This window comes from Rhodnius prolixus, unplaced genomic scaffold (assembly GCF_049639745.1).
Source record: "Rhodnius prolixus isolate KJV_2025 unplaced genomic scaffold, Rpr scaffold_2, whole genome shotgun sequence".
Lineage (NCBI taxonomy): Eukaryota > Metazoa > Arthropoda > Insecta > Hemiptera > Reduviidae > Rhodnius > Rhodnius prolixus.
Window position 1 is genome coordinate 59722716 of NW_027411592.1, and position 22684 is coordinate 59745399.

At 33.1% G+C, this 22684-nt stretch overlaps 1 protein-coding gene across 1 annotated transcript in view; it reads left to right on the plus strand.

Moving 5' to 3' along the window:
* AcCoAS (acetyl coenzyme A synthase) overlaps window positions 1–22684 on the plus strand; it is a 58457-nt gene that overhangs the window by 4381 nt on the left and 31392 nt on the right. The gene's annotated exons all lie outside the window — the stretch shown is intronic.

Consider the following 22684-nt stretch of genomic DNA (forward strand, 5'->3'; position numbering starts at 1 on the left):
TTCACATAGAAATTTATAATTATTTAAAATAATATATAAAACCGGAATTACTTTGATAAATTTCAATTCTCAAAAAAAACTGTGGCAACCTCTAAGGTGTTACAAGGTTATGTGAAAAATGATATATATATCTAGTAGGGAAATGAAACTTATTTCTGAATGTTTATATTATTAAATTCATACAAATCAATTAATTATTTTTCAAGCAATTTTTTTTGAATTTATTTTTACCATTAAATTTTAGTTTTTCAACTTAAATAGGCCATCATCAGCTATTGATGAACATTAATATATGTAAGTTGTTTTACCAAGTTATGCTCACAAAATCTATGACTTAGTTGAACTATTGTTGATAGTTTTTAGGCGAATTTAAGGGGAAAGGTCTTGAAGCTTTGATAAAGAATATAGTGGGAGCTTTTATTTATTTATTAAAGCCACACTTTGGCTTTGCGAATATTTTTAACCGAGACAATAGACCCCGTAGGGAGGAAGTGGACTAGCCACTTCTTCAGGTATCTTGGCCGTCACTGCGGGTATCCCAGTCTAACAACACGAACAACATTTATTTACATTTAAAAATAATCCACATAGGGACTGCAGAGGTAGTTGATATTTTAGCTACAATTTGGGTTTAGCGAACCCACAGGCAAACACTTCCTCATCCTTATTCTAACCCATAAGCATTTTACCTACATTGTAGGCATACTTCAACAAACCCTCACCGAAGCAGCGTATACTAAGAAATATTCATGGGCTTTAACCTAAATTATACTTTTAATTTGTTTTTACCTAAATTTTCTTCAAAACCTCTTTTGAGATTTTTTAAACCCCACACACCAATGCTGACGCTGACCAATTTGTAAAAAAAAAACCTTCAATGGGCCAAGAGGATCTCAAAAGAAATAATTCCATTGGAAACTAGAAATGGGAAATCAACTTTGATCGAAATAATATCCTCTCTTACTTACCTCTAGCACTCTTTTTCGAATAATATTTTGGATAGGATAAGTGTAAGAAGCTGCAGCCAGTAAAAATAAACTGAGTGAAGAAAAAAAGATTACATCGTTGCAGTTTAGTTAAAAGTCAGGATATGTGCAGCAGAAGATCAATGCGAGGAAAGTAGGTTATCTAAGGGTGGAGTTGGGCTAAGGGCACTCCAATAGGGCTGACTTCTTCTGATTGGACTGCGAAGGGAGGAGGCTTCACTGACCTCACCACTAAAAGGCTCTCTCAACCTCAGTATTAGATTTCTCTCTCTCACTTGCGACTGTCTGAAAAATATTTATTTATCAACGGTTACTAAAACGTAGATTTTTGAATTTCCGCCGGAAATATACTTTGGAGGCTCCTGCTTTTGAAAAATGTTTTGTGACACGAACTCTTCTTTGAGAGTCAGTCTGTTTGTACGTTACTTTGTTTGATCAGCTTAACTCCAAAATGAGAAATTAGTCTGCCTTAAGTTTCATTTTACTGAATCATTTTAATACGATTTTTTTTTTTTTAAATACAGATGGAGCTTTTTTTTTAAACGGATACTCTAATTGCAAAATAATATAGTGTTAGTAGACTGTTTTTTTATTTTCTTTTGATTTCAATAAACCAAGCGTTTAATTATACTTCACTGACAATACGGATTAATTGACCTTCACTTTTTCAGCATTTAAGAGTATTTCGTCGAACTTTGAAAAGGTTATAATTTGAGGAATTAAAATCGGAAATTTGGGTTACATTGAAGCATTATTTTAAATAGCCCTAATGCTATCGTCAATACTTGCGGCAAAGTGTTGGTTTTATAAGTATTCAGGTAAGGACATGTTAGCCTTGTAAATGAGACAATGTCAGGGTGTCCTCCTTGGCTTCTCTTTCTTTAAGAGAATCTGTTCTTTGAACAAGCACTGGAAGTGGTTTCCAGTTACTCTACCATAAATAGGCACTTGCCTGACATTGGAAGGTGTAGGGCAGAGGTCACCAAACTGGTCTATATAGACCCCCCCAGGGGTGTATTTAACAAATTTAGGGGTCGATCTGAGCCAGGGGGTCGATTGGGGGGGGGCAAATTTCGAACCCAATATAGCGGAACCTTGCAAAGAAATACCAGGAGCACACCCATCTCATTAATTAAGAAGTAATACTGTAGTTACTTCACTTATTTATAATTACTTATTATTTAATAAATTAATATTAAGGTATTTAAATTTCAACATTAAGATATTTTTCATAAAAACTATTTGTTACACAACGTAAAATTACTTTAATGAATGTTTAAAATCATAAAATAAATGTACAAACAGTATACCTAATAGATAGTTTTATTTTTAATTAACTGAAAATTACTTTTATGGGGGTCGATGGAGATTTCGGAAATTTATATGGGGGGGGGATCCATGATCAAAAACGTTTGGCGACCCCTGGTGTAGGGACTAGTCCTTAAAAATTCCCACTTCAGTAAAAGGCACTGTAGGGTTTATAAAAGACTTTTAGGAAAATCCAAGTGATTTTCGATTTATAAAGCACTGCTTTGGTGGAACTTTGACGGAATGGTAGGTTTCGAGCTAGTTCCCGATGGAAGATTCCTCTTGAACTGTACTTAGCATTACTAGAGTCCAAGGTTCTGATGTTCCTAACTCAAGTTCAGCTGACTGCCCTTAGACTTCCTTCTTCCGTAGATATCACAGCAGAGAAGACAGTGAACGAGAAGGCTGACTTTTGCAGACACCGCAATCACGTCAAAGCATCTGAAAAGAAAAGAGGATCAGCAAACAACTATTCCAAGTTGACCATAACAACGACTTCATTAAATTAAAAATATTATAAAAAGTAAAATTATCCAATTTACTTAAATGGAAAGTATAATCTTAGCCAGTGCCTCCTTGAATGAACATGCGTATATTTTCCTTTAACATTGACATAGTTATCGATCGTGTAGACTATATCCGGTGTAATATTCTTGACAACCTTGATTTATTTTTTTTTATCACAGCTCAAGTTCATAGAGTTGCTTTTTTAGATATATATATATATTTCTCGTTTCCTTTTCAAGATCGATGGGTATATTATATATTTATTTATATCTTCAGGTTGACGTATTTTCGATACAAACCTTAGATAGAAATCGAATATATGACGAAAACGGAATACCAAGTGGAGATTTCTGTGACGTTTAGTTCTTCATTTGTATTACTTCCGTAGTCGGTGGTAACCATTTTGTACGAGGAATTTTTTTTTTCAAATCTGGCGGAAATTTCTCGGGGTAAGGTCTAAATATTTTTTGGTATTTCTGATAGATGATCAATTCGAAAAACTGCATTATTGCAATATTTTGTTAAGATAAAATTAAAAAAATAAAATAAATCATAAAGTAAATATTCTCAGTAATAATTCAAACATTGTTCGAATTGGAGGACCGTTATTAAAGGATTTCTAATTGAAAGTAATTAAAGATCGTGTAATTAAAGATCGTATCTAATCTAATACCTCTCGATTAAACAAATATTTTTTTTTTAAATAAAAATGTTTTATCTTAAGATTAATGCATTTTTATTACATAATAGCATTCTTTTAGTTATCGTAAAATATTAGCACTGTAAATTTACCGGAAGTATTAATTAGATGCGTTTGTCGCGCAAGATTTTTTTTTTAAATTTAATTTTAATGCAGTAAATAAAAATTAATGCAAATATCAAGAGAATAATTAAGAGAACTTAAGGTCTTTTTTTTTTTGCTGATAAGGTCAAGGTGGCCGTGTTAACTTGTTACAGTGTGGGTCTTGAAATATTATGTGGGTCACTGAGAGAGTTTACTTGTTAATTATCTATTAAAATTCTTTCGTATTTTTGTTTTTGTTTTTTTTGAAAAATTCACTACGAAAATTCAATTAAGTAGGGAAATAGAATGGTTAAAGCTTTCTGTTGGAAGCCAAGTTCCGGAAGTTATGGGCCACGGGCATTCAGGCGTCTCATTTTTTTTTTGGTGAATTGTGGTGACGTAATTTTTGAAAGCAGCTGATTGAAACAAACGGGAAAAATAGATTTCTTGTTCGAAGTAATGAAATAGTAGATTTCGGCATGATTTATTTTCATTCTTTGTCACTTTTCAATGTTGCCCGTTGATAGATCGTCTCTGTATACATATGAAAGGGGAGTGATTAGATTAGATTGGACTAGGGCGGCCTCAGGGCCTACGCCACTGCGACCCCTTTGGGTCTATTGTGGCTCCCCTAACTTTAAAGCTCACCCTCCAGACCTGTCCTTTTAATTAGACTCTTAATGCTGGAGAGCGACTCTTGGGTAAAGCTCACAGGCCTTGGTTTTTCCTCCCCGAGAAGTAACATCCTTAGCCAAACAAGCCCCTCACACTGGCACAATACGTGCAATGCTGTTTCCTCCTCTTCCTGACAGAACCTACAGAGGCTATCATCTGCCAGGCCCATGCGATGCATGTGTTTTCTGAGTCTGCAGTGGCCAGTTAATAGACCTACAATCATCCTTATAGCCCCACGGCCTTGGCGGATTAATTCTGCAGTCAGCCTCGGCGAATAGCCTTTAATAAACTCCTTTGCCTGTCTCTGCCCAGTGGTGGCAGACCACCACTCCTGAGACCAAGGGGAGTGATAGCATCAAGGAGTGGGTTATCCTGCCCAGGTAAGCCCTACCGTCTTCCTAAAGGTTTTGTTAAAGAACGAAATGGATTTCAATGAGTAACCCAGTATCTTTTAATTTTGGAGCATTTATCTTCAGATAGTATTTGGAACGGAAAGGTTTGTTGTCACAAAGTGGGATTCCATACTGTCGATTCTCGCCGTTTTTCCCAAAAACTTACGAATAGAATAAGTAGTTACATGAGTATGGGGCTCAAAAGATCTATTTTGGTCGTAGTACTTGTACACATCGACTTCCAAAGCGCGCATAGAGCATTTCTGCTTTAGTGAAACAGGATAGAATTCCAAAAAAAAGAAAAAGAATTTGAGATACCGTGGGAGGAAAAAAGTTGTGCCAGGGTTGCCAACTGCCCTTTTTTTTGGAAAGGACAAATCCTTTTTTAACACCTGGTTGTCCTTGTCCTTTCTTAAATTAGGCGCCTTTTGTTCTTTTTTCAGATATTGTTCACACAAATCGTAATTTATTGTATTTTTGATTTAAGTTCTGACTTCTGAGACTTATTCATTTGGCGTGTTGTTTTTCTGTTCTAACTGAACTGAATATGTTAACAGATGTAACGATGAACTTTTCATGAATATGTGTATAAGATATGAATGTACAGGGGAGAGGGGACTTTTTCCCGGGGTATATATACATATATTCCCGGGCCCCAAAATCCTGTCGCCGGCCCTGAATGTACCTAATTTTTTTAGGGTGTCCTCTTTTGGAACTTTATAGAGTTGGGCAACCCTAGGTACAATAGTGTTACCCTAGAATAGTCTAAAGCACCATTCTAATTTAAATGAACTTACTTAATACTTGTATAATCCTTAAAGTAGAATTTCATCTTACGAAAAGAGATAAAAGAGAAAAACTGTCGGACAAAATTTGTTTGGTCACTAATTGGGCAGCAAAGGGTTATCGCTTTTAACATTAATCACAAAGTTTAATTTATAAGTAGAGGTTAGGAGATATTGGGAAGGTTATAAGGTCCCTCTGTCGTTTGGAAGGTTAGAAATCAGTCGCTCTCTCTCTCTAAATATCAATATAAAACTACATCACTGTTTAATATCAAACGACAAAAGCTGGACCACGACATCGATCTCAGTGCGGAGTAATAAATCATAAATTAAAGCCCCTGACAGCCGCTCGTTACTTATCCCTGGCATTCATTTTCCCGCCTTACTTTCGGTGAGGGGGGCACAGATTCTCTCTAACACCCCCACACACACACTCTCAGTGAGGGATATTTAGTCAAATGCTCGGGGGAAATAAAATTGCAAAACTACAAACCAAGGTACCTCTTGTAGTAGATGACGTTTTTTCTACTCCCAGTAAAGGTTATCTCTAAAGTATAAATTCATTTATTTGTTTGTTGTTAGATTAGATTAGATTAAATTAGGGCGGCCTCAAGGCCTACGCTACTGTGACCCCCTATGGATCTATTGTGGCTCCCCGACTTTAGAGCTCGCCCTCCTACCTATAGGCCTATAATTATCCTTATAGCCCCACGGCCTTGACGGATTAATTCTGCGGTCAGCCTCGGCGAATAGCCTCTAATGAACTCCTTCGCCTGTCTCAGCCCACTGGTGGCAAGCCACCATTGTTTGTTATTACTTGAGTATCAAATCTGCTGACTAAAATTTCGAATTTGGATAAAGTCTTATTTATAAAAATCTTAAAGTATACTGCCCATATCTGATCGAGATTTCTGAAACCAAATTTCATACTTGAATAGAGTGATTTTCCGTTTTAGAGCTATGCTAGACTACACTCATCATCATTACTCTACGCACACATTCAGGCTAATTTGTGAAAATCTCTTGTTCGTACTGAGAAGAACTCAAGACGTTTATTTCCGGTAAAAAAAAATTACGAGGTTATCTGCCTTATTTCCTCTTAAGTCCGGAAAGAGTAAGAAAAATTAAAAAAAAAAAAAAATTCACATCCCAATTCTGTTAAGTCGTACGCTCATTCAACTGACTTCCTTCAAATATGGAATCATTGACGCCTCTTCCTCATTGCACTTGAATGAATTATAAAATTTGAACGTTCAATAACATATGTACGTACAAACCATGTTTCTAATTATTCAACCACAAAAGACTGAACTCAATTTTTTTACATTTCCGTTTGGCGGAACCATTTTAAAACTACGTAACGATTGTACAATCTACTTCCGCTTTGCAGTAAAGTTAAAACAAAATACTATTAAAAACTTCAAGATAAAAAACCAAAAATTAGAATTCTATTTACCAAAAGTACAGCCTCCAGATAATAAATAATTAGAGATTTATAAAGGCGCAATGGTCTAAATTAATCCAATTTATTACAGTAAGGTTGTAGAGCAATGAATTGCATTATGCAAATGTAGTAAGACTGCTGGCGAACTACTGTAGTAGTTTAAAAATCTAATTGAGGTCATAAACCTTTATTATATATTTGTTAACTGTATTATAAAAATTTGCCCAACTGTATTTTGGAACCAGGGGCGGCTTTCTTTGAGAAAGAATTTAAATTGTTAAGGAAAAAAGATCGAATTAACTTTGTCTGTAAATTTACTGTCTGGCGACAGTAGTAATCAGAATGCTAAGTTTTTCCTAGCGGAAAAGTTTTTTTTTCAATAGAAGTTCTTGTTATAACTTTCCCAGAAAATCATTTTCATAGATTGAAAGCAAAAAAAGAAAACTTTTTTCCGATGTCACCAAAACAACTTCTAGTGAAAGTGCATTTTTCAAAATTTAAGACGACACACTAAATTTTTTTAAACTATGTAAAAGAACAAAATAGTCATTAAAAATGAAACTAACTATAACTTTATTATATCTTTAGGCGTTTAAAGAATTTATAACAATTATTAAGCTAATACAAATAGGGAACTGGGATCAGCTCGTAAGTGGTTAGCGCATCCTGGATTCCATTGCGGAGATCCCGGGTTCGAATCCAGCTGCTGGCCCTAAAATTTTCACTTCCTAGGAACTTCTTATAGCTGAATGGCCGGTGATGGACAGTGCTGTCTGTAACGAGAGAACATTGTCCGGAGGCTGGCTGATAAAAAGATCCGGGCACTAATGATCTCAGATGTTGATGCAAATAATAAAAAAATATGTATAATACTTTCACAAAAAAAAGAAAAAAGATCTATTAAATCAGCATTCCCAACCTGTGGTACGCGAAAAATAATCAATAATGGCGAACATATTTTTTTTTGTTTTTTTTGCATTTATTTATGCTACAATCAGCGCGTTAGCGCTATAAGTAACAGTGATAACTAAGGAACGGATTTTGATGTATTTAAAAATGCCAAATATTTAATTAAAATATGCATTTATTTTCGTCAATTATGTGGAAAATATGTGATTTTCTTAAAATATTTTCTGGAATATTTAAGTAAAATGGACATTTTTTTTTATGAAAATGGATTTTTTTTTTGGGGGGGGCAAGTTATAATTATTTATACAAGAAAAGAACATTTTTACAATTTATAATAATTTATTAGGAACAAAATAATTTGTTTTTACAAGTTATAATGATTTATACAACAAAGAACATTTTTACTATTTATAAAACGATGTGTTAAATTTTCAAGCTGCTTCCAGCCAAGTACCCCATTTTGTCAATATTGGTTCTGGTGGAAGGCACAAGTCTGGATAGAGATCTTTTAGCATTTTAATGCGACTTGGTGCTTTTAAGAACACTTTTTTAACCGAGGAGATTAAGGAATCAACGTCACTGAACAAAGATCGGACAGTTTCTGCTACTCGATGCAAGGCATGAGCAATACACGTCACATGAATTATCTTAGGATAAAATACCTGAATAGATTGCCCAGCCTTGACCATGTTGGGGGGCAGCATCAGAGAGAAACAAAAGAATTTTTTCGTTCAAAACTCCACTGGGCCATAGGATATGCATTGAGGCATCGAAGAATCGTGAAATGGCGGAATGATTGCATTTTTCGAGAACCTCACAGTTCAAAAGGAATGGCTTTGAATCTACATCAGCATCACTGTCAAGTTTTCCAATAACTGCATTGGCAAAATACCTGCCCTCAACGTCAGTGGTTTCATCAATTGACACCCAAATCGGTCCATCTTTGATATGTTCTCGAATTTTGGTTAGTGTATCTTTATAGATATCTTCCAGGTAGTGTTTCCGCAGAGTGCTCTCGTCAGGCATTTTTTTCCGAATATAGGTCTCTAAGAATCCTTTGAAATGAGGATTTTTAAGTTTGTGGAAAGGGATATCTGCTCTAACCAAAGCCCGACACAGATCTGTACTCAGAGTAGACTTACTTGATGATGGAGATGTAAGGAAGGCTTGATAGGACGTCCTCTCTTTCTTTCTGTTTTTATTCTCTATGTGCGATCCGGTGGCAATATGTTGGGTGACTTGGGAACGTTGAGAGCAAGAAACGCGCTTGTCACAAGCTGTGCGGTACAAAATGTCTCCATCACTTCGAAAAAGTTCTGCTGGAAACTCGCGAAGATATTTAGCAACCAGTTGTTTGTTTGAGGCCGATGTTCGTGGCATTTCACCCAAAAAAAGTATACACTAAGTGACCGAACGAAATGAATTGGACACTTCAACGAACGAGCTGAAAGAACAGACTACGTCAGACAACTTCAAAGAACTAACAAGTGCCCGTCACTGTTTAGCAGCATTCTGTGTAAATTACAATAACCATTGTACCCACTGTGATCCACAGCCCTACAGTCTGTGGTTCACAGTTCCTGTCAACCACCTCCCAATTATGAAAATATGCCCAAAATGAAAAATATGAAAAAATATGTACATATTTTGATTAAATATGTAGAAATATTTATTTATTTTAATCAAATATGTATAAATATGCGATAACATTCAAATATGTGGAAATATGTGAAATAAAAGTAGACTCAAACGGCTTAAAAAGTGTCAGTATGAATACTTCTAGTTGAAAAACGTCTGTAAATTGCCTAGAAAAAAATATGTAAATACATACGAATCCGTTCCCTAGTGATAACAGAACAATGAATAACAGAAGTATACGAGTGGAGAAGTTACCGCAGTGGTAACACTCCCAAATATTAGACTATTATTCACTCTCTTCACTTGAGAGGAGATAACGAGGCCGCTGTCTTTTAAGGCGCCTTGTCCGGGTTATCAAGAAGAGTTCTAGAAGAAAGATTTTTAGCTAGAGGATTTATATGAGATTGCAGGCTGAAGTCGGAGTTTTCTGTATCTTGTTTTAGCAACTTGTGGTGACAAAAGGAATGTTAAGGTCAGTGTGTATAGTCAGGTTGGAGACACAAAAAGGAGCGTGTACAATAGTTCGCAGTATTTTAGATTGGAGAGATTGAATCCTTTGGAGGTTGGAGCGTTTGGTTGAACCCCACAGCTCTATTCCATACGCCCAGATGGGTTTCAAAATAGAAGTCTAAATCAGTCTTTTTGTGGTCCAAAGAGAGTTTTGATCTGTCGTCTAAGAGTCTTTTAAGTAGTCGATAGCGTCTGTTCAGTTCTGTTCTTTTAAGTCTAGTGTGGGGGGGGGGGGATAAAAAATTTAATAAAAATATGTAATTCATAAAAACTATTTTAATTAATAATATCACTCTGGACAACAAAAGACTTATATATGTAAGTATACTAAAGCCAGTCTGGGCTTATGGCATCAAACTGTGGGGTTCAACCAAACGCTCAAATCTGCAAAGGATCCAGTCCTTGCAATCTAAAATTCTTCGCACTACTATACTTCGTATAGTAAAGGCTCTTTTCTACGTCACCAATCAAACCATTCACACAGACTTGAACATTCCTTTCGTCACACAAGTTGTAAAAACACGTTACAGAAATTTCCATCTTAACATTCAAACACATCACAATCCACTGGTACAACATCTATCTTCAAGAACATTTCCAGACAACACTTCCAGACGTCTTAAAAGACAGTGGCCTCGCGATCTCCTCTCTGATGAAGAGAGTCAGTAGAAAGTAAAATGTTTTTGGAGTGTTACCGCTGGGTAACTTCTCCACTCTGATATTCTGTTATTTATTGTTATCATTGTTGCTTATAACGCAAAACGCGTTGATTGTAAGAAAAATAAATGATTAAAAAAAATAATAATAATATTTCACAGTAAAGTTGTTAATATGTACACAGTAATAACTAATAAGGTTAGCCTGTCTCAAGATATGCGAGAAAATATAGTAGCACATATCACAGGATTAAAATTAGTCTTTCATGTGAGTATTTTCCAAAACCTGAAAACACAAATGAAAATTGGATTTTAAACCCCCTTCTATAAAGAAAATTTAGGGAAAGCTACATCATTATCGATAAAAAGATAAAGAAAATTTAATAGAATTATCATGTGACAGAACTTAAATGATAACTATGTAATGATCTGCTTAAAGAGACTGGATTGTAATGAGTAAGCTCTATCCAAGCAACATTAAATTTAATTTTAAACAAGTTTTAAAACTAAGATCTTACATTTTACAAAGTTTATAAAGTGAACATGAACTTGGAACTCCTTTGTAACAGATACATTGTATCTCTATATAAATGAAGATAGTAATAGTAAAATAGCGCACTCGGAAATAAGAAATTTGCACGAAATACTATCATTTTTACGAAGTGGTACAATTTAGCACGATGTACTACCAAGTGGTACGGTGAGTCAAAAAAGGTTGGGAATCGCTGTATTAAATAAATAAATAATTTGGAAATGGAATGTTCATTTTAGTGAATAGCTTTTCATATTGTCTCTTCTCTCTCTTTTTTGTGTGAGTGTGTGTAACACTTAAAAAGAATGATGACATAAAAGTGGCGAAAAAACTGTAATTATGTGATAAAATTCTAAAGGACATCACCTGATCCAGTTTTTTGAATGTAGACTAACGATCAGCTGAGCGCTAGAATAGGGGCGTGGCTTGGCCATGAACCCCGCGCGTCAGATAAAATACCACACTTGCAGACAGTTGTCTTGTATGAGCAATTCGCATTCCTTCAAATTGAGTTTTTGTTTTTTTTTGGGGCGAATACTTTCTTTTGATCGTTGACCGGCTTAGGCAGTCGACAATAAATTTAGGCGTTTCTACAAGGGATTGTTGATTCTACTACGCGAGTCCTCCAAGTCTTGAAGCAGGAACATCAGTGACCTCCTCAACGACCATGCAACATTTACATCAGTGATTCTTAACATTTTTTTTTTTGTCGCAGCGGCACACTTTTAACAATTTTAAAATTTCGCGGTACACTAACAATAAATTTAAAAGTATTTTACTTATCCCATAATACACTGTGTAAAATAGTTTTGAGTTAATGTTCAATATAAAATAAAATAATATGTACTCCAAAAAACAACAGTATATTTGTTTATTAAGGGATTAATTACAAGTTAATAATAAGAATACTTTTAATGAGAAATTTGAGCTTGATGTTTTTTTTGATAATTACATTTATATTTGGTCATATAATTGATAATGCTACTCTCATATTGTAGGCGCTCGAAGCCAGAAGCGGAAAGCGTGAGAGTTTTAGAGAGGGTAATCTCTAGTTGCCCTTAGTGCGTAAGCCCCATCACCTCGACAAGGTTGGACACCGAGTGGGATCAAAGCCTGAAGGGCCAGGGACATAAAGAGGGCAAACAAAAGACACCGAGACAACCCCTGCAGATGGAAGATGGAGAGAAAACTGATGCTGAAGAGAAGTGTAATGTAATAAAGGATACAAGAAGGCGGTTGTTGCTGCTTCTTCTTGCCGATTGAACGAGATGCACTATAGCCCCTGGAAAGAAGAGAAGTGAAAACACTAGTGATGGGCTATTTGAGCGGACTCGTTCCATTGGAACGAGTCCGATGGTGGAACGAGTTGATTCAAATCCCTATTTTTAAAAAAAGTGATTCCGCCCCGCCCCAAAAAATTTAGGCAAATAAAAATGAAAATGAGGCAGCAGAAAGTTTGGAACGATTAAACATAAGAACAAATGTCACGCAATTTATTATATTATTATATCATTAAATGTTAGCTTTCCCAGTTAATAACAAAACTATATTTCTTTAACACACATTGAGTACTATCCCTAATTTCCAATTGCTCTGATAAATATAAAATTAACAACGTAATACAAATATTAACACAAAAATAGGCTAGTCAAATATAAATTAAAGCAATGCAGTTTTGTCATTATCTAGCTTGACCACTAGAAGACTGGAGTTAACTTACTTCAAGAGTATTCAAGGTAGAGAAACGGAAATGGGTAGGAAATTATTCCATAAAAATTCTAACCCTTCAAAATTATAATTACTCATAATATTTATTAACTAAGAATTGAATATCAAGCTTTTAAAATATTATCTTATTGTTTTACAAAAAGAAAAAGCTGTGTGCTTAATCTTAAACTTAGCGCTCGACACTCTTACTCTCATCTTCATTGGCGTAAGCTTGAACGTGTACATGTCAGCTAGACGGTCAAAGTAAAACTGGGCCAAAATTTAGTATTACCTAACTGGTTTACTTAGTGTAGTATCCCTCCCACTCTATCACCTATTTCACAAACATTCATCGATTGAAAATATTTTTTAGTTAAATATTCGTTTCATTGGAATACAAAAAACATTATAACGCTTTCTTAAGATGATTTGAATTTTTAAAATTTGTTTTTGTCCATTACTCTTATAAAATACGAAGAATTTCAAATAAAATATAATATACAAACACAGAATGATCTAGTGTGCAGGCGGAGTCAGTCGTAGTTACCATGACAACGGAACCGTTAAACGACTCCGGCCCAGCTCTAGCATTTTCATTGGTTAAATCCACTGGAGTTGGTGGAGTCGAATCCGGAGTGATTTAAATCCTTTTGAAACCGGACTCGTTCCATTTTTTCGTTCACTGAATCTAGCCAATAGAAATTGCTGGAGCTGGAACCGGAGTTGTTTAACGGTTCCATTGCTATGGTAACGAGGACTGACTCCACCTGCATACTAGATCATTGTGTTTGTATATTTTATTTTATTTGAAATTCTTCGTATTATATAAGAGTAATGGACAAAAACAAATTTTAAAAATTAAAATCATCTTAAGAAAGCGTTATAATGTTTTTTGTATTCAAATAAAACGAATATTTAACTAAAAATTATTTCCAATCGATGAATGTTTGTGAAATTGGTGATAGAGTGGGAGGGATACTGCAGTAAGTAAACCAATTAGGTAATACTAAATTTTGGCTCAGTGTTACTTTGACTGTCTCACGGTCATGTACACGGTTAAACTTACCCAATGAAGATAAGAATAAGAGTGTCCAGCGCTATGTTAAAGATTAAGCACACAGCTTTTTCTTTTCGTAAGATAATAAGATAATATTTTTAAAGCTTGATATACAAGTCCTAGTAAATAAATATTTCTTTATTTATGAGTAATTATCATTTTGCTTGAAGGGTTAGAATTTTTTTTATGGGAATAATTTCCTACCCATTTCCGTTTCTCTACCTTGGATCCTCTTGAAGCACGTTAACTCCAGTCTTCCAGTGGTCAAGCTAGATAATGACTAAACAGCATTGCTTTAATTTTTATAATTGACTAGTCTATTTTTATGTTAATTTTTGTGTTACGTTGTTAATTTTATATTTATCAGTGCAATTGGAAATTAGGGATAGTACTCAATGTGTGTTAAAGAAATATAGTTTTGTTATTAACTGGGAAAGCTAACATTTAATGATATTTTTTAATAAATTGCGTGACATTTTTACTAATGCATAGGGTAAGTACAGAGACCGGAATCGGTGAACGAGTTGTTGGAATCGATTCCAACCCTGGAACTGATTCAAATCCAACGAGTCCAAAGACGGACTCGTTCTGCCCATCACTAGAAAACACAATGAAGATTACAAGAAGCGAGGCTACAGAAGTTTGGCGGGAACCAAAACGCGGGAAAAGCATGGCGCGAAAATTTAAAAGGAGGGGGGCGCCGCGAAAAGATTAGTTCGACCGAACACATATAGTCTTCTACATTTAATATATAATTTTTATTGCATGCATTTACTAAAATTTGGCGGCAAAATTCAAAACTTTCGCGGCAAGCAAAAGTGCCGCGCGGCACAGTAGTTTGAGTATCACTGATTTACATATTGGACCCGTAGAAATAGTTCGATTTCTGCAACCAATTTGGGTTCCAGCTCATTACTATTTATTTCTCTCAACACACATTTATCTCAATTCATTTACATGTATTAGAACAACACACGTTACAATTGTTGAAAAACCATTTTACTTTTAAAAAAAATTTAATCTTTCCTGGATGATGTATTAAATTAAAATTTTCCAAATTGAGTTTCTAGTATCTAAATTAGTTTTCAGGGTGTTTTAATGTTCGTCTTTCCACAAAACAATTTTCTCTGTTTCGATTAGACCATTTTTATAAGCCGTATTTTTAGCCCATTTTCAGACACGTATTTCTCGAAATCTATTAGATCTGGGTTGTTGCAAAGAAAATTACAGTTACAAAAGGAGGATTTGCCCTATATTTTAAAGAAAATTCGGGAATTTTATCTTTTATAGAAAAAGAGACAAAAAGAAATAATCAAAGTTTTTCAACGTTACGCTTTTTCATGCTTTTTTTTTGACGATCAATCCTTGATACAACTGTCCTACCGGAAACAGTTTTAATAACGTTTCAAATTCCAGAAAATTTTAATTCAGCTTAATTTCCGTTTGTCCCTGGAATTCCAATTAAGTTAGACTCATTTATAGAAAAATGTGACATATGCGAAATATGTGTATTTTTTCAAAGTCGCGTGTTACAATTCTTTTTGTTAGCGAACTCTATGAGTGAGTTATGAGTTATTTTAACCTTAACATGTAAATGTTGCCCACTTAATTAGTAGTTAAGGAAGTGTTTTAGATAAAGGGAAGATATATATATATATATATTTGGTTTCCTCCTCAAAAAAAATAAATAAAATAAAATAAAATAAATAAATAAATAAAAAATGTCTGTTTTCTGACAAAACTGCGGCCTTAAATGTCAAGTTATATTGACAGGTGCTCTTAGGTAACCCATTTGCACCTTGAATTATTTGTTTTATTAAGTATTTTTTTTTTAAATTCATTTTCTTAAGGACGTTTCTTTTCATTTCTATTATTATTAGTAAAAATTTGAATACTTCGAATTAGAACACCGGAAGATAGTAGGAACAGTTTCAAGTTTTCATTGAATTCCTGGATGATTCAACCAAGGCCAAACAGTACGGCAGCTGTCTATAGTGAACGTAAACTCTCATCTTTTTCAACTAAACTCATGACTCACCTTAGTAACTAGGCAACAAGATTTTTCTCTCTCGCTGATTGGTCCTGATTTAAAAAAAATAAAGGTAATTTTTGAAATCTTTTTTTTTTTTTTTTGGAAATAGTCAACTTCTCCCGGAAGCTGTTAACTGTAAAGCATGTGTGGCAAAATCAATGTTGATTGGTATTTCCGTTTAGTACCTAATTGGAAAGTTTCACAAAAAAACAAAACTTTGATGAGTTTCTCAAGAGTGGAGTTTCTGGGTTCAAATCCAGCTGCCGAACCTTTTCTTTTTTTTTTTTTGTTGAAACACGTAATTTTACGTGTTTTAACAGGAAGTAAAAAAAAAACAAAGTGAAATCAAAAACAATTAAATTCCCATTTAATTGTAAGATTAGATAACCTCTTCAACATTCATTACATTTTAGTTACTACATTGGCAAGAGTTTATAAAAACAACAATGACAAATAATCTTCATTTTGTGGCATCAATCACGTTATCAATAATCTGCCACAAAAAAACCCATAAAACAAATGTTACCTTATCTTTCATGATAACAGCTAGGTTTTGACCACAAACATGGTCACGTGAGAACGTCATTTTAAAAACTGTAGTTTCTCGAAAACAACGATCATGAACTAGAAGTACGAAATTCATTCATTTTCAACTTCCTCTTGTTCCTTTATAAGTATTTCGATTGTTCAGATGATTAAAAAATTGACTATTTTAACGGAAATAAATGTTTTGAGATCCCAATTTTTCTTTGGAGGGGGGTCTCTCCACAGGAAACTTAAAACTATACACTTCGTTAGTGCACCATCGTCTGACCCAATATTTAAGTTCGCGATTATTTAAACTGTTTCCGGTAGGACAGTTGTATCAAGGGTTGATCGTCAAAAAATGCACAAAAAGCGTAAAACATTAAAAAAACACCCAACTTTAACAATTTTTTTTCTCTTATTTTAGTGACAATAGTTAATGAGATATGGCAGGTTAAAGTTTTGGGGTTTGCAAATAAGTCCAAATTTCAAATCTCTATAACTCTCTTTCTATCCATTCGAATTCAATGATTTCTTTACTCATATGTAGAGAATACATTTCTCTATAACTGGTATTGCTGGCATTGTCTTAGTGTTAATAGTTAATGATATATAGCAGGTTAAATTTTTTGGGTTTGCAAATAGGTCCAAATTTCAAACCTCTATAACTCTCTTTCTATCCATTAGAATTCAATGGTTTCTTTACTCTTTTGTAGAGAATACATTTCTCCATAACTGGTATTGCTGGCATTGTCTTAGTGTTAATAGTTAATGAAATATAGCAGGTTAAACTTTTGGGGTTTGCAAATAAGTCCAAATTTCAAATCTCTATAACTCTCTTTCTATCCATTAGAATTCAATGATTTCTTTACTCTTTTGTAGAGAATACATTTCTCCATAACTGGTATTGCTGGCATTGTCTTAGTGTTAATAGTTAATGAGATATAGCAGGTTAAAATTTTGCCGTTTGCAAATAGGTCCAAATTTCAAATCTCTATAACTCTCTTTCCATTCATTAGAATTCAATGATTTCTATTCTCATTTGTAGAGAATACATTTCTCTATAACTGGTATTAATGGCATTGTTTTAGTGTTAATAGTTAATATGATATGGCAGGTTAAAATTTTGGGGTTTGCAAATAAGTCCAAATTTCAAATCTCTATAACTCTCTTTCTATCCATTAGAATTCAATGGTTTCTTTACTCTTTTGTAGAGAATACATTTCTCCATAACTGGTATTGCTGGCATTGTCTTAGTGTTAATAGTTAATGAAATATAGCAGGTTAAATTTTTGCCGTTTGCAAATAGGTCCAAATTTCAAATCTCTATAACTCTCTTTCCATTCATTAGAATTCAATGATTTCTTTTCTCATTTGTAGAGAATACATTTCTCTATAACTGGTATTAATGGCATTGTTTTAGTGTTAATAGTTAATATGATATGGCAGGTTAAAATTTTGGGGTTTGCAAATAAGTCCAAATTTCAAATCTCTATAACTCTCTTTCTATCCATTAGAATTCAATGGTTTCTTTACTCTTTTGTAGAGAATACATTTCTCCATAACTGGTATTGCTGGCATTGTCTTAGTGTTAATAGTTAATGAAATATAGCAGGTTAAATTTTTGCCGTTTGCAAATAGGTCCAAATTTCAAATCTCTATAACTCTCTTTCCATTCATTAGAATTCAATGATTTCTTTTCTCATTTGTAGAGAATACATTTCTCTATAACTGGTATTAATGGCATTGTTTTAGTGTTAATAGTTAATATGATATGGCAGGTTAAAATTTTGGGGTTTGCAAATAAGTCCAAATTTCAAATCTCTATAACTCTCTTTCTATCCATTAGAATTCAATGGTTTCTTTACTCTTTTGTAGAGAATACATTTCTCCATAACTGGTATTGCTGGCATTGTCTTAGTGTTAATAGTTAATGAAATATAGCAGGTTAAATTTTTGCCGTTTGCAAATAGGTCCAAATTTCAAATCTCTATAACTCTCTTTCCATTCATTAGAATTCAATGATTTCTTTTCTCATTTGTAGAGAATACATTTCTCTATAACTGGTGTTAATGGCATTGTTTTAGTGTTAATAGTTAATATGATATGGCAGGTTAAAATTTTGGGGTTTGCAAATAAGTCCAAATTTCAAATCTCTATAACTCTCTTTCTATCCATTAGAATTCAATGGTTTCTTTACTCTTTTGTAGAGAATACATTTCTCCATAACTGGTATTGCTGGCATTGTCTTAGTGTTAATAGTTAATGAGATATAGCAGGTTAAATTTTTGCCGTTTGCAAATAGGTCCAAATTTCAAATCTCTATAACTCTCTTTCCATTCATTAGAATTCAATGATTTCTTTTCTCATTTGTAGAGAATACATTTCTCTATAACTGGTATTAATGGCATTGTTTTAGTGTTAATAGTTAATATGATATGGCAGGTTAAAATTTTGGGGTTTGCAAATAAGTCCAAATTTCAAATCTCTATAACTCTCTTTCTATCCATTAGAATTCAATGGTTTCTTTACTCTTTTGTAGAGAATACATTTCTCCATAACTGGTATTGCTGGCATTGTCTTAGTGTTAATAGTTAATGAAATATAGCAGGTTAAATTTTTGCCGTTTGCAAATAGGTCCAAATTTCAAATCTCTATAACTCCCTTTCCATTCATTAGAATTCAATGATTTCTTTTCTCATTTGTAGAGAATACATTTCTCTATAACTGGTATTAATGGCATTGTTTTAGTGTTAATAGTTAATATGATATGGCAGGTTAAAATTTTGGGGTTTGCAAATAAGTCCAAATTTCAAATCTCTATAACTCTCTTTCTATCCATTAGAATTCAATGGTTTCTTTACTCTTTTGTAGAGAATACATTTCTCCATAACTGGTATTGCTGGCATTGTCTTAGTGTTAATAGTTAATGAAATATAGCAGGTTAAAGTTTTGGGGTTTGCAAATAAGTCCAAATTTCAAATCTCTATAACTCTCTTTCCATTCATTAGAATTCAATGATTTCTTTTCTCATTTGTAGAGAATACATTTCTCTATAACTGGTATTAATGGCATTGTTTTAGTGTTAATAGTTAATATGATATGGCAGGTTAAAATTTTGGGGTTTGCAAATAAGTCCAAATTTCAAATCTCTATAACTCTCTTTCTATCCATTAGAATTCAATGATTTCTTTACTCTTTTGTAGAGAATACATTTCTCTATAACTGGTATTAATGGCATTGTTTTAGTGTTAATGGTTAATATGATATGGCAGGTTAAAATTTTGGGGTTTGCAAATAAGTCCAAATTTCAAATCTCTATAACTCTCTTTCTATTCATTAGAATTCAATGATTTCTTTACTCATTTGTAGAGAATATATTACTCTATAAATGGTATTGCTGGCATTGTTGTAGTGTTAATAGTTAATGAGATATAGCAGGTTAAATTTTTGCCGTTTGCAAATAAGTCCAAATTTCAAATCTCTATAACTCTCTTTCTATCCATTAGAATTCAATGGTTTCTTTACTCTTTTGTAGAGAATACATTTATTTGTAACTGGTATTGCTGGCATTGTTTTAGTGTCAATAGTTAATGAGATATAGCAGGTTAAATTTTTGCCGTTTGCAAATATGTCCAAATTGCAAATCTCTATAACTGTCTTTCTATCCATTAGAATTCAATGATTTCTTTACTCATTTGTAGAGAATATATTACTCTATAACTGGTATTGCTGGCATTGTTGTAGTGTTAATAGTTAATGAAATATAGCAGGTTAAAGTTTTGGGGTTTGCAAATAAGTCCAAATTTCAAATCTCTATAACTCTCTTTCTATCCAATAGAATTCAATGATTTCTTTACTCTTTTGTAGAGAATACATTTCTCTATAACTGGTATTGCTGGCATTGTTGTAGTGTTAATAGTTAATGAGATATAGCAGGTTAAATTTTTGCCGTTGGCAAATAAGTCCAAATTTCAAATCTCTATAACTGTCTTTCTATCCATTAGAATTCAATGATTTCTTTACTCATTTGTAGAGAATATATTACTCTATAACTGGTATTGCTGGCATTGTTGTAGTGTTAATAGTTAATGAGATATAGCAGGTTAAATTTTTGCCGTTTGCAAATAGGTCCAAATTTCAAATCTCTATAACTTTCTTTCTATCCATTAGAATTCAATGATTTCTTTACTCTTTTGTAGAGAATACATTTATTTATAACTGGTATTGCTGGCATTGTTTTAGTGTTATTAGTTAATGAGATATAGCAGGTTAAATTTTTGCCGTTTGCAAATAGGTCCAAATTTCAAATCTCTATAACTTTCTTTCTATCCATTAGAATTCAAGGATTTCTTTACTCTTTTGTAGAGAATACATTTATTTATAACTGGTATTGCTGGCATTGTTTTAGTGTTATTAGTTAATGAGATATAGCAGGTTAAATTTTTGCCGTTTGCAAATAGGTCCAAATTTCAAATCTCTATAACTGTCTTTCTATCCATTAGAATTCAAGGATTTCTTTACTCATTTGTAGAGAATATATTACTCTATAACTGGTATTGCTGGCATTGTTGTAGTGTTAATAGTTAATGAAATATAGCAGGTTAAAGTTTTGGGGTTTGCAAATAAGTCCAAATTTCAAATCTCTATAACTCTCTTTCTATCCAATAGAATTCAATGATTTCTTTACTCTTTTGTAGAGAATACATTTCTCTATAACTGGTATTGCTGGCATTGTTGTAGTGTTAATAGTTAATGAGATATAGCAGGTTAAATTTTTGCCGTTTGCAAATAAGTCCAAATTTCAAATCTCTATAACTGTCTTTCTATCCATTAGAATTCAATGATTTCTTTACTCATTTGTAGAGAATATATTACTCTATAACTGGTATTGCTGGCATTGTTGTAGTGTTAATAGTTAATGAGATATAGCAGGTTAAATTTTTGCCGTTTGCAAATAGGTCCAAATTTCAAATCTCTATAACTTTCTTTCTATCCATTAGAATTCAATGATTTCTTTACTCTTTTGTAGAGAATACATTTATTTATAACTGGTATTGCTGGCATTGTTTTAGTGTTATTAGTTAATGAGATATAGCAGGTTAAATTTTTGCCGTTTGCAAATAGGTCCAAATTTCAAATCTCTATAACTCTCTTTCTATCCATTAGAATTCAATGATTTCTTTACTCTTTTGTAGAGAATACATTTCTTTATATCTGGTATTGCTGGCATTGTCTTAGTGTTAATAGTTAATGAAATATAGCAGGTTAAAGTTTTGGGGTTTGCAAATAAGTCCAAATTTCAAATCTCTATAACTCTCTTTCTATCCATTCGAATTCAATGATTTCTTTACTCATATGTAGAGAATACATTTCTCTATAACTGGTATTGCTGGCATTGTCTTAGTGTTAATAGTTAATGATATATAGCAGGTTAAATTTTTTGGGTTTGCAAATAGGTCCAAATTTCAAACCTCTATAACTCTCTTTCTATCCATTAGAATTCAATGATTTCTTTACTCTTTTGTAGAGAATACATTTCTCTATAACTGGTATTAATGGCATTGTTTTAGTGTTAATAGTTAATATGATATGGCAGGTTAAAATTTTGGGGTTTGCAAATAAGTCCAAATTTCAAATCTCTATAACTCTCTTTCTATTCATTAGAATTCAATGATTTCTTTACTCCTTTGTAGAGAATATATTACTCTATAACTGGTATTGCTGGCATTGTTGTAGTGTTAATAGTTAATGAGATATAGCAGGTTAAATTTTTGCCGTTTGCAAATAAGTCCAAATTTCAAATCTCTATAACTCTCTTTCTATCCATTAGAATTCAATGATTTCTTTACTCATTTGTAGAGAATATATTACTCTATAACTGGTATTGCTGGCATTGTTGTAGTGTTAATAGTTAATGAGATATAGCAGGTTAAATTTTTGCCGTTTGCAAATAAGTCCAAATTTCAAATCTCTATAACTCTCTTTCTATCCATTAGAATTCAATGGTTTCTTTACTCTTTTGTAGAGAATACATTTATTTGTAACTGGTATTGCTGGCATTGTTTTAGTGTCAATAGTTAATGAGATATAGCAGGTTAAATTTTTGCCGTTTGCAAATATGTCCAAATTGCAAATCTCTATAACTGTCTTTCTATCCATTAGAATTCAATGATTTCTTTACTCATTTGTAGAGAATATATTACTCTATAACTGGTATTGCTGGCATTGTTGTAG